The sequence below is a fragment of the Bubalus bubalis genome, chromosome 2 (genome assembly GCF_019923935.1).
Source record: "Bubalus bubalis isolate 160015118507 breed Murrah chromosome 2, NDDB_SH_1, whole genome shotgun sequence".
NCBI lineage: Eukaryota > Metazoa > Chordata > Mammalia > Artiodactyla > Bovidae > Bubalus > Bubalus bubalis.
In genome coordinates, this window is record NC_059158.1 from 120,817,582 (window position 1) to 120,829,501 (window position 11,920).

An 11,920-nucleotide genomic window follows, 5' to 3' on the forward strand; every position below is an offset into this window, starting at 1 on the left:
AGCTAATATTCAAACCTAGATGACTTAACTCTAGAGTTTATACTTTTTATCATTAATCAATACTGCCTTAAAATATATTCTCTTTAAAATACTGAAAAGGTTAGTAGTTATTGACAGGGGGTGGATAAGTATTAAATGAATTTCTGAGAAAGGACTGAATATACACATACCTACATGTCAAGAGCTTCCCCCCAAATATGAATATTTTAATATTTATGCACTTCCTTAAGTTTCTCAGGAATATGCTGATAAAATGAATAAAGATAGAAACAGACTATTTCAAATTATTGCTCCTTTGAATCAAATAAAAGGTTAAAAATCAAATCAGCCCATATGTATGTATAACTGAATCACTTTGCTGCACAACTGAAATTAACACAGCATTGTAAATTAACTATGCCCCAGTAAAAATAAATCAATATAAGAAAAATCAAGTCAGTACAGATAGTTCCACATCTAAGTGTGTGGATTAAGAAATGCAGAATGATTCCTACTCACTGCATAAAATGACTCTAAAATCCTGGACCTAACCTAAACAACTACCTGAGATTATAGGAGAGTAAACAGCAGCAGAGCATGTGGGGGCTAGTGGGAATTTAAGGATGACAGAAAAACAACTTAAGTACAGCTTTTCATCTGATACTGTGTCCTTTACTTTGTGTAAACAATGACTCCAGTGGATCACATGAAATCCTCTCTGCATTCTTACTAGGGAACCAGAAAAGTGAAGCTAGGAAACTTGTGAACACTGAAAAGAGTGGAGAATCCTTGAAGGGAGTGAGCCTTGAAGGGAGAAGGAACCCACACTCTTCTTAGCCAAACCATATTTTATTTGAAAAGTTGATTAGTGCAAAAAAATAAGAAGAAGAAGAAAATTTCAAGTAGTGTGTTTGGCCTGGATTGCTGTTGTAGTTTAATGGCTAAGTGTGTCCGACTCTTTTTGAGACCCCATGGACTGTAGCTCATCAGGCTCCTCTGTTCATGGGATTTCCCAGGCAAGAATACTGGAGTGGGTTGTCATGCCCTCCTCCAGGGGATCTTCCCAACTCAGGGATTGAATACTAGTCTCCTGCAATGGCAAGTGGGTTCTTTACCACTGAGCCAACAGGGAAGACAATAAAGCCAATCAAATGGTGCTAGATCAAAAAACCCTCTTTTCCTATTTCTTTTCCAAAACATATTTCTAAAGACTTTGACAATAAAAAACAAAAACTTTCTTCTTCTTTTTTTTTTTTTTTTTAACCTTGGCTATTGTGATCTTTACAGTTGATTCCCCCACCAAGAGAATGGATTTCTGTTTTATACACGCTTTAATACTACTGAAAATGCTAGAGACCATCAGGAGAACCATACTGATAAAAATTCACCATTATTGTGGATACAAGGAAATGGTAACACACGCTTTACTGTTCTAATATATACCAAGCATAATGAAGAACTAAATAAAAGCAAAGAGGACAAAATAAAACAGAAAAACACCATGTCAGTTCTACTCCTAAAGCTGCCAAAAGAAGCTGAATGGTAAGATGCTTTTTACTTTGCTTTGGACCTCGGTCTCCTCATCTAAAAATGAAGTTATTTAGATTTGATCATTTCTAAGACTTCTTTCAAGTTTAAATATTTTATGATCCTAAGCTATTTAAACTTGATAAGGAGTCAGAATTTCATTCTGACACTGAGCAGTAGAACAGTTTCACAGAAACTTCAGTGAATGCTTATGTCAGAGCTTACCAGAATATGAGTTTCATAAAAAGGTAAAATTCCAAAAGTACTTTTTTCTGCCATACTTAATTAATGAGGTCATCTTTTATTCTTGACAAGATAAGGGATTTATAAAAATTTAAGAATTAAAATAAGAAAAATAAGTGTATATCAACCATCCCCTTACTGAAAAAAAGAAAGAAAGAAAAGTTTAATGTTAAAAAGGAAGAACAACAGACATAGAAACAAATTTATGGTTACCAAAGAGGATAGCTGGAGGGAGGATAAATTAGGAGTTTGGGATTAACACATACAAATTACTATACATAAAACAGATAACAGATAAATGCCAATGACCAAAGAACTATACTCAATATCTCATAATAAACTACATGGAAAAGGATCTGAAATATATATATGTGTGTGTGTGTGTGCGTGTATATAACTGAGTTACTTTGCTGTACACCTGAAACTAACACAACATTAACTATTAACTAATTAACTATATTTTAATTTAAAAAATAAAAAGAACAAAATGTCTTATTAGAAAAATAAAGCACATAACTTTAAAGTTAAATTTATGAAAAATTCACTATATTGAACTTCTTTTTCTCATTGCAATACTGACCAAGAGAAATTTTGTCCCAAAGCTGCTTTTTGGAGTGTTTAGACCCACAGGTCAATTTTGTTGTGTTTATCCTCCTATGCTCAAACTTGGTTGAGAAGTTATTGTGTTCCTGAATCACAAAGTCTTTTTCATTATCACCAAGCTTATATTATTGTGTCCCTCTCCTGGTAGTCATCTAGCCAATATGAAAATTATTGTCACTCTCTGAGAACAAGTGAGGCTAGTTTCAAGAATACCAAGCAAAAGCAAAAATATAGAATGACTAAAATTCTTGTACATTGCTGTTGAAAAAGTCAACTAGTACAACTCCGGAAAACTGCTGGTACCTTATAAAGGTAAACATAGACCTACCATATAGCTGAAGAAGGCTATTCCTTGGTTTATCCAAGATAAATCAAATCATATGCACACACAAAGACTTGCATTCAAACATCCATTGACATTTTATTCATGATAACTGCAATTTGGACAAAAAAAAAAAACAAAAAAAAACAAAACACCCCTCAACTGGTCAATACACTGAAATGTGGTGTATTTTACAATGATGTAGTGCTTAGCAATAAAAGGCAACAAACTAGCAATGTATGTGACTTTGTGGACAAATGCCAAAAACATTATACAGAGCCAAAGCCAGATATGGAAGAATCCCATTTTGTATAACTGCACATACATGAAGTTATGAAACTAGTAAAAGTAACCTACAGTGAAAGACATTATGTGTATGGTTGCTTGGTATGGAGGGCAGTGGTGGTTGACTGCAGAGCAATGGTTATATGAATATATGGGTCTGACAGATTCATCAAACTGTATATTTAAAATGTGTGCATTTTTCTATATGTAATATACTTTAAAAACGTATTTTGTAAAACAAAATAAAAATATATATTCAAAATTTAGATCTTTACTTCCCAAATCTCAATATAACATAGTTTTTTTACTAATAAATAGCATATTCAAATATAATGTTATTTCATACTTAAAAGAATTAGTGGAAAACGATGCAAAGTATGAACTTATAATGTTAATTTAATACATGTAGTCAGTTCAAGATGACTTGCTTTGAGGCAGAAATGATATATGTGCTCCATTTTTAGTTCATTATTTTTAAAAAGTCATGTTAGCAAAAGGTAACATTTGTAAGTATACTTCTTCAGGCAATGTTTATCTTATCTAATCTTATTGTTGTTATAAATGTATACATAATTTACTAATGTGTAAATTGCATATTATTGAAATATCTTGCCAGCTCCCTTAGGGGATCAAGGGAATGTCATATTATGTATCTAACAATACCTGGTGGATTGCTTTGTTACTGAATATATTGAATTGCATTAAGTTAAATTGAAATGAGCTGAATCAGAAACATAAAAATACAGCATAAAGGGCACTGAGCTAGCATTAAGAAACTTATGTTCTAGCCATAATTCTATGTAAACTTGGATGAGTTGCTTCAGTTCTCCAAACTCCATTCTTCTTCTCATTCACTTAACAAATATGTCAAGAGCTACCTTGTGTCTAAACCCTGATCTATAAGCTAAGAATAGAGACACAGAAGGCTTGACCTTGAACATGATGCAGATGACCATAAAGTGGAGAAAAACATGATTACACTAATACAACACAACAATGCAGCAAACATTAGATTAAGAACTAGAAGTAAAGTGGGCGGGGAAGGCAGATCCTGTCCTAAACCCAAGCCTAAAGAGACTGCAGAATTGAGAGGGTGACTGGGAGTCACATCATATTTTATCACTAAAAATTGTTATATAGGTGGAAGCTAGAAGCATCTTTAGGTGTAAGGGGAATTGCAGCCTAGAGGGAGAGAGTGATGATCAGGTGCCACAGCTGTGCTATATTTAGGAAGAGAGCAGGTCTATCCAGAATGATCCACGGACTGCATTTTCACTCATATGAGGTTGAGACACAGCAGTGATAGCCGCTGCCAGCCAGAGACATGTCGATAACTTCAGAGTGGCACTAGAACTTAGCTACTATGGAAAGCAGTAAGAATTTATAGCAATGGGATTTTCATTCACTTCTAATGGGCTGAAGCCTGCCAGGATCCTCTCTCCCTGGAATTTTCCAGGCAAGAATACTGCAGTGGGTTGCCATTTCCTACTCTACAGAATCTTCCTGACCCAGGGATTGAACCCATGTCTCTTGCATCTCCTGCATTGGTAGATGAATTCTTTTTCTACTAGCACCACCTGTGGAATGCACTAATGGTAGTGCAAATTGATTAACCATTCTGGAAAGCTAGCATTATCTACTAAATGTGGATGTACAGATACCCTAAACATACCTAGAAATTTCACTTCTAAGTTTAAACACAACATTTTCACCAAATTACATACAAGAAGGCTACCTAACCATATCCTACATTTATCTTAGTAGATAACAACAAGACATATGATAAAATTCAACACTACCCTTGGCAATACCACACACTAAACTAAAAATGGAAGAAAAATGTTTAGCATAACAAAGTGTGTCACTAAAAGCTCACAAAGAACATGCTATAACTTAACTAAACTGAGAATTTTTCTTTAAGAGTAGAAATAAGATAATGTCACCACTTCTGTTCACCAGTAAACCAGAAATATCTAATTAGAAAGTGAGGTAATATAAACAAATAAAAATATAAAGGTGGAAAAAATAAATAAAATATTATTTACAGATCTATAAAAAAAGAAATAAACTAAAACACCTACCATAAATTATTAAAGTTCAGTAGAGGCTTGTTTTTGTTTTGTTTTGTTTTAATTCTTGGTTGAAAGATCAATATCTAAAATTATATTTGCTTTTCTATAGCAATAAGATAATAACAGAGAAATGTAATTTAAAATACTCTACAACTTTATCAAACAAATAAATTACCTAGGAATAAAACTAAAATGAATGTGCACGAAATTTACAGAAATATTTTTTTTGTGATTAAGAGCCATTGTCTTTTCGCCTTCTTATTCTGTTCATGGGGTTCTCTCACTAGAGATCTCTTTAAGAAAATTAGTGATACCAAGGGAACATTTTGTGCAAAGATAGGCACAATAAAGGACAGAAATGGAATGGACCTAACAGAAGGAGAAGATATTAAGAAGAGGTAGCAAGAATATACAGAAGAACTATACAAAAAGATCTTGATGACCAAGATAACCACAATGGTGTGATCACTCACCTAGAGCCAGACATCCTGGAATGTGAAGTCAAGTGAGCCTTAGGAAGCATCACTATAACAAAACTAGTGGAGGTGATGAAATTTCACCTGAGCTCTTTCAAATCCTAAAAGATGATGCTGTGAAAGTGCTGCATTCAATATGCAGCAAATTTGGAAAACTCAGCAGTGGCCACAGAACTGGAAAAGGTCAGTTTTCATTCCAATCCCAAAGAAGGGCAATGTCAAAGAATGTTCAAACTACCACAAAATTTCACTCATCTCACACGCTAGCAAAGTAATGCTCAAAATTCTCCAGGCCAGGCTTCAAGAGTATGTGAACTGAGAACTTCCAGATGTTCAAGCTGGGTTTAGAAAAGACAGAGGAACCAGAGATCAAATTGCCAACATCCATTGGATCATCAAAAAAGCAAGAGAGTTCCAGAAAAACATCTACTTCTGCTTTATTGGTTATGACAAAGCTTTTGACTGTGTAGATCACAACAAACTGTTGAAAATTCTTGAAAAGACGGGAATACCAGACCACCTTACCTGCCTCCTGAGAAATCTAAATGCAGGCCAAGAAGCAACAGTTAGAACTTGATATTGAACAACACACTGGTTCCAAATAGGAAAAGGAGTACATCAAGTTTGTACTTCTGCATATAAGTTAAATAAGCAGTTATTTTTGCAACCCCATGAACTATACAGTCCATGCAATTCTCTAGGTCAGAGTACTGGAGTGGGTAGCCTTTCGCTTCTCCAGGGAACTGGGTTATCCTGCTTATTTAAATTATATGCAGAGTATATCATGCAAAATGTCAGACCAGATGAAGTACAAGCTGGAATCAAGATTGTCAGGAAAAATATCAATAACCTCAGATAACACCTCAGATAACAGTTATCAATAATCAGATAACACCACCCATATGGCAGAAAGCAAAGAAAAACTAAAGAGCCTCTTTTTTTTTTTTTTTAATTATAATTTTCTTAATTTTATTTTATTTTTAAACTTTACATAATTGTATTAGTTTTGCCAAATATCAAAGTAAAAGAGGAGAGTGAAAAAGTTGGCTTAAAATTCAACATTCAGAAAACTAAGATCATGGCATTTGGTGACCTAACTACATAAAAATTAACACTTCCTGCTCATCAAATCACATAAAAGAACAAGAAAAGACAAGTCACATTAGGAGAAGATATTTAGAACATGTATAACTGACAACAAACTATGATTCAGAACATTTTAAAATGCATTTCAGTAAGGAAAATATTATAAAAGAAAAAAAGACTTGAAAAGTTAATTTACAGTTATATATGTATAAACTCAACCTCAAAACAATCAAAGATTTTTCAAAATAAAACCACAATGGAAGATCATTGCACACCAATAGATTGGCAAAAACTAAGTCTGACATTTTGCAATATAGGTAAGGATTATAATTGCATAATGTCAGACTAGTAGGAGTATAAATTGCTAACAATGAAAGCAACAACAGCAATAAAAATTACCTTCAGGGAAAAAAGGCAATATGCTGAAAAGATTAACATATTATAAGATCAAGGAACTGTCCTAGCTTTGGACCGTGGAGATACTCTTGCAGATGTGCCCAGAATATATGTACAAGATTTTCATTGTCATACTGTGTGAAATAGCAAAAAATCTGAAGCAACTCAAGTATTCATTTATAGAGTGGATAATTGCCATATACTCATATCATGAAAAAACTATACATTAGTGAAAATGAATAAAATGGGCTTGTACTCAATAACATGGATAACTCTCAAGAATATAATATTGAGTTAAATTTTTTAGAAAAAAATTCTCTGTTGAATAGAGCTTTAAAAACTGTACAAGATTAAGTAGTACATTATTCTTGAGATTAAAAAAAATTTTGTCTTGAAAACTAAAAAATGGGGGGAAAGATTTAAAGAGCATCAAGGGGAAATTAAAAATTACAATGAGATATGAGAACTGCCTTGGAGGAAATAGTCTATGTGCCATAAACTGAAAATTGTGATGATTTCAGTGCCCTGCATCTGATGACCCAGATAATCACTGGTTAAATGGGCTCACACAAATAAAAGCATCAATCTAGTTAACGACCAAGAGATGATTTTAATTGTCATACTTCCATATACTCTCCTATTACCTACACATGTTGACCAATCCTACAAAATGAAGATACTGGTTATAATGTTTCTGCTGATCTTCCGTTTATAACATTTTAAAGTTCTGTAAAATGATAAGAGAAATTATCAGACATGGAGAATGTGGAGATGAAGTGACATCAGTACACATCATCTTGTGTCCAGCAGGTTCACAATTGTATTAAGACCTGGAAAATATGATCTTTTCTGTTAATTTTTTGATCATGAAACTTTGACCCCAATATTTACATCAGCTCATCAAGAATGATTGAAAGAAAAAATGTTCTCACCCATCTTTCTAAACCTATGCTTTGCTCTTGCTTTGTATTGGACATATTTATTCTGAGAGTTCATAGAGTTGCTTTTGTTTTGGTTAAGGTGAGCGGGAATTGGCTATTCTGGCAGCTTCTCAATAGAGTGGATGCTGGTAAATTGAGGGAAAGATATTTTCATTTCAATGTTTAACCTTCTCTGTTCCTGACACTGAGTTGTCAGATTCAAACAGCCTCCGGTCAATAACCTGTTGTTCAGAGGCCTAGAAGTGAGACAGGCAGTTTTAAGATGGCAGAGGAATAGGACGGGGAGACCACTTTCTCCGCCACAAATTTATCAAAAGTTCATTTGAACACTGAGCAAATTCCACAAAACAACTTCTGAACGCTGGCAGAGAACACCAGGCACCCAGAAAGGCAGCCCATTGTCTTCAAAAGGAAGTAGGACAAAATATAAAACATAAAAAGAGAGACAAAAGAGTTAGGGATGGAGACCCATCCCAGGGAGGGAGGCATGAAGGAGGTTTCCAAACACCAGGGAACCCTCTCACCACGGGTCTGTGGGGAGTTTTGGAATCCCAGAGGGTAACATAACTGGGATGAAAAAATAAATAAATAAAACCCACAGATTACGTGCCTAACCACAACTCCCAGTGGAGAAGTAGCCCAGACACTCGCATCTGCCGCCAGCAAGTGGGGGCTGAACAGGGAAGCGTGGGCTGCAGTACCTAGGGTAAGAACTGGGCCTGAAGGCCCTGAGGACAATCTGAGGTAGCTAAGGTGAGATAGCAACCCAAACTGTGGGATAGCCAGAAAGAGAGAGGAAAAAAATAAATAAATAAAAGAAAGAAAGTGAGAACTTTCCCATGAAAAGCTCTAATCTAAGGCACTGCAGAGCCCACTCACAGAACAAAGGACTGAGCGAATACCAAAGGAGAGCTAGCAGGGTGCAGACCAGCCCATCCCCCACCAGAGGCAGAGAGGCAGGCGGGTGACAGCAAGAGCCAGCAAGGGGCAATCTTCGCCCCAGAGATGGCTCCTCTACCAAACTGTGAGCAAGTCCCCATTGCTAATCAAGTCTTCCTGGGATCCTAGATAATTGACATCACCCAGGAGGGTCTCAGCCAGAGATCAGCTCCCCAGAGGAGACGCACTGCACACCTGAGACAGTGCTTCTGCTGTGCACCCAGGAAACAGAGCAGCTGGGACTGGGGAGGTGATAAAACGCACCACCCCACCTGGGGAGAGTGAGCTCACCAAGCCCTGGTCACCTGAGCTGCTTGGACCTGGGAAGGGCACAAAATGCAGGCCCAACCGAGTCTGTGCCTTTGTGGAATACCTGAGAACCTGAATCTGAGCAGCTTAGATTTGGGAAGTGCACACACTCAGGGCCCACTTTAGACAGTCCCCCTGCAGAGCAACCTGGAGCTAGATTAGTGTAGATCGGGAAGGCACACAAGCTGTGAGTGGGGGCAAACCCAGTGTGGCCCAAACACTGCGAGCACTCCCCACTCATGCCAGTGATATTTCTTTGCAGTGTTCTTCCCTCCCCACAGCACAACTGAATAAGTGAGCCTAAATAAGTGACCACCTCAGCCCCCTTGTGTCAGGGCAGAAATTAGACACTGAAGAGACTTGAAAACAGAAGCCAAAATAAACAGAGGGAACCACTTGGGAAGTGACAGGTCCAACAGATTAAAACCCTGTAGTTAGCACCAACTACATTGGAAGGGGCCTATAGACCTCGAGAAGAAGTATAAGCTGGAACAAGGAACTATCTGAAACTGAACTGACCCCACACTGCCCTCAACAGCTCCAGAGAAATTCCTAGATATATTTTACTATTATCATTTTTTAAATTTTTACAGCAAACATTATCCTCAATGGTGAAAAATTGAAAGCATTTCCCCTAAAGTCAGGCACAAGACAAGGGTGCTCACTCTCACCACTACTATTCAACATAGTTTTGGAAGTTTTAGTCACAGCAATCAGAGAAGAAAAAGAAATAAAAGGAATCCAGATTGGAAAAGAAGAAGTAAAACTCTCACTGTTTGCAGATGGCATGATCCTCTACGTAGAAAACCCTAATTTTCCACCAGAAAATTACTAGAGCTAATCAATGAATATAGTAAAGTTGAAGGATATAAAATTAACACACAGAATTCCCCTGCATTCCTATCCACTAACAATGAGAAAACAGAAAGAGAAATTAAGGGAAATTTTCCATTTATCATTGCAATGAAAAGAATAAAATACTTTGGAACAAATATACCTAAAGAAACAAAAGACCTATATATAGGAAACTATAAAACACTGATGAAAGAAATCAAAGAGGACACAAATAGATGGAGAAATACACCATGTTCATGGATCAGAAGAATCAATATAGTGAAAATGAGTATACTACCCAAAGCAATCTATAGAATGAATGCAATCCCTATCAAGCTACCAATGGTATTTTTCACAGAACTAGATCAAATAATTTCACAATTTGTATGGGAATACAAAAAACCTCGAATAGCCAAAGCAATCTTGAGAAAGAAGAATGGAACTGGAGGAATCAACCTGCCTGACTTCAGGCTATACTAAAAAGCTACAGTCATCAAGACAGTATTGTACTGGCACAAAGACAGAAATATAGATCAATGGAACAAAATAGAAAGCCCACAGATAAATCCACACACCTGTGGAAACCTTATCTTTGACAAAGGAGGCAAGAATATACAACGAAGAAAAGACAATCTCTTTAACAAGTGGTGCTGGGAAAACTAGTCAACCACTTGTAAAAGAATGAAACTAGGATACTTTCTAACACCATACACAAAAGTAAACTCAAAAAGGATTAAAGATCTAATGGTAAGACCAGAAAATATAAAACTTCTAGAGAAAAGCATAGGCAAACACTCTGACATAAGTCATAGTAGGATCCTCTATGACCTATCTCCCAGAGTAAGGGAAATAAAAGCAAAAATAAACAAATGGGACCTAATTAAACTTAAAAGCTTTTGCACAACGAAGGAAACTATAAGCAAGGTGAAAAGACAACCCTCCGAATGGGAGAAAATAATAGCAAACAGAGCAACTGACAAAGAATTAATCTCAAAATTATACAGGCAGCTCCTGAAGCTCAATTCCAGAAAAATAAATGACCCAATCAAAAATGGGCCAAAGAGCTAAACAGACATTTCTCCAAAGCAGACATACAGATGACTGACAAACACATGAAAAGATGTTTAATATTACTCATTATCAGAGAAATGCAAACCAAAACCACAGTGAGGTACCATCTCACACCAGTCAGAATTGCTGCTATCAAAAAGTCTACAAACAATAAATACTGGAGAGGGTGTGGAGTAAAAGGAACCCTCTTACACTGTTGGTGGGAATGCAAACTAGTACAGCCACTATGGAGAACGGTGGGGAGATTCCTTAAAAAATTGGAAATAGAACTGTCATACGACCCAGCAATCCCACTGCTCTGCATACACACCAACAAAACCAGAATTAAGAGACACATGTACCCCAATATTCCTTGCAGCACTGTATACAATAGCAAGAACATGGAAGCAACCTAGATGCCCATCAACAGACAAATGGATAAGAAAGCTGTGGTACACATACACAATGGAATATTACTCAGCCATTAAAAAGAATGTATTTGAATCAGTTCCAATGAGGTGGATGAAACTGGAGCTTATCATACAGAGTGAAGTAAGTCAGAAAGAAAAACACCAATACAGTATACTAATGCATATATATGGAATTTAGAAAGATGGTAACGATGATCCTATATGCAAGACAGCAAAAGAGACACAGATGTAAAGAATACTCTTTTGGACTCTGTGGGAGAAGGCAAGGGTGGGATGATTTGAGAGGGTAGCATTGAAATGTGTATATTATCATATGTGAAGCAGATCACTGGTCTGGGTTCAATACATAAGATAGGGTGCTCAGGGCTGGTGCACTGGGATGACCCTGGGGGATGGGATGGGGAAGGAGGTGGGAGGGGGGTTCTGG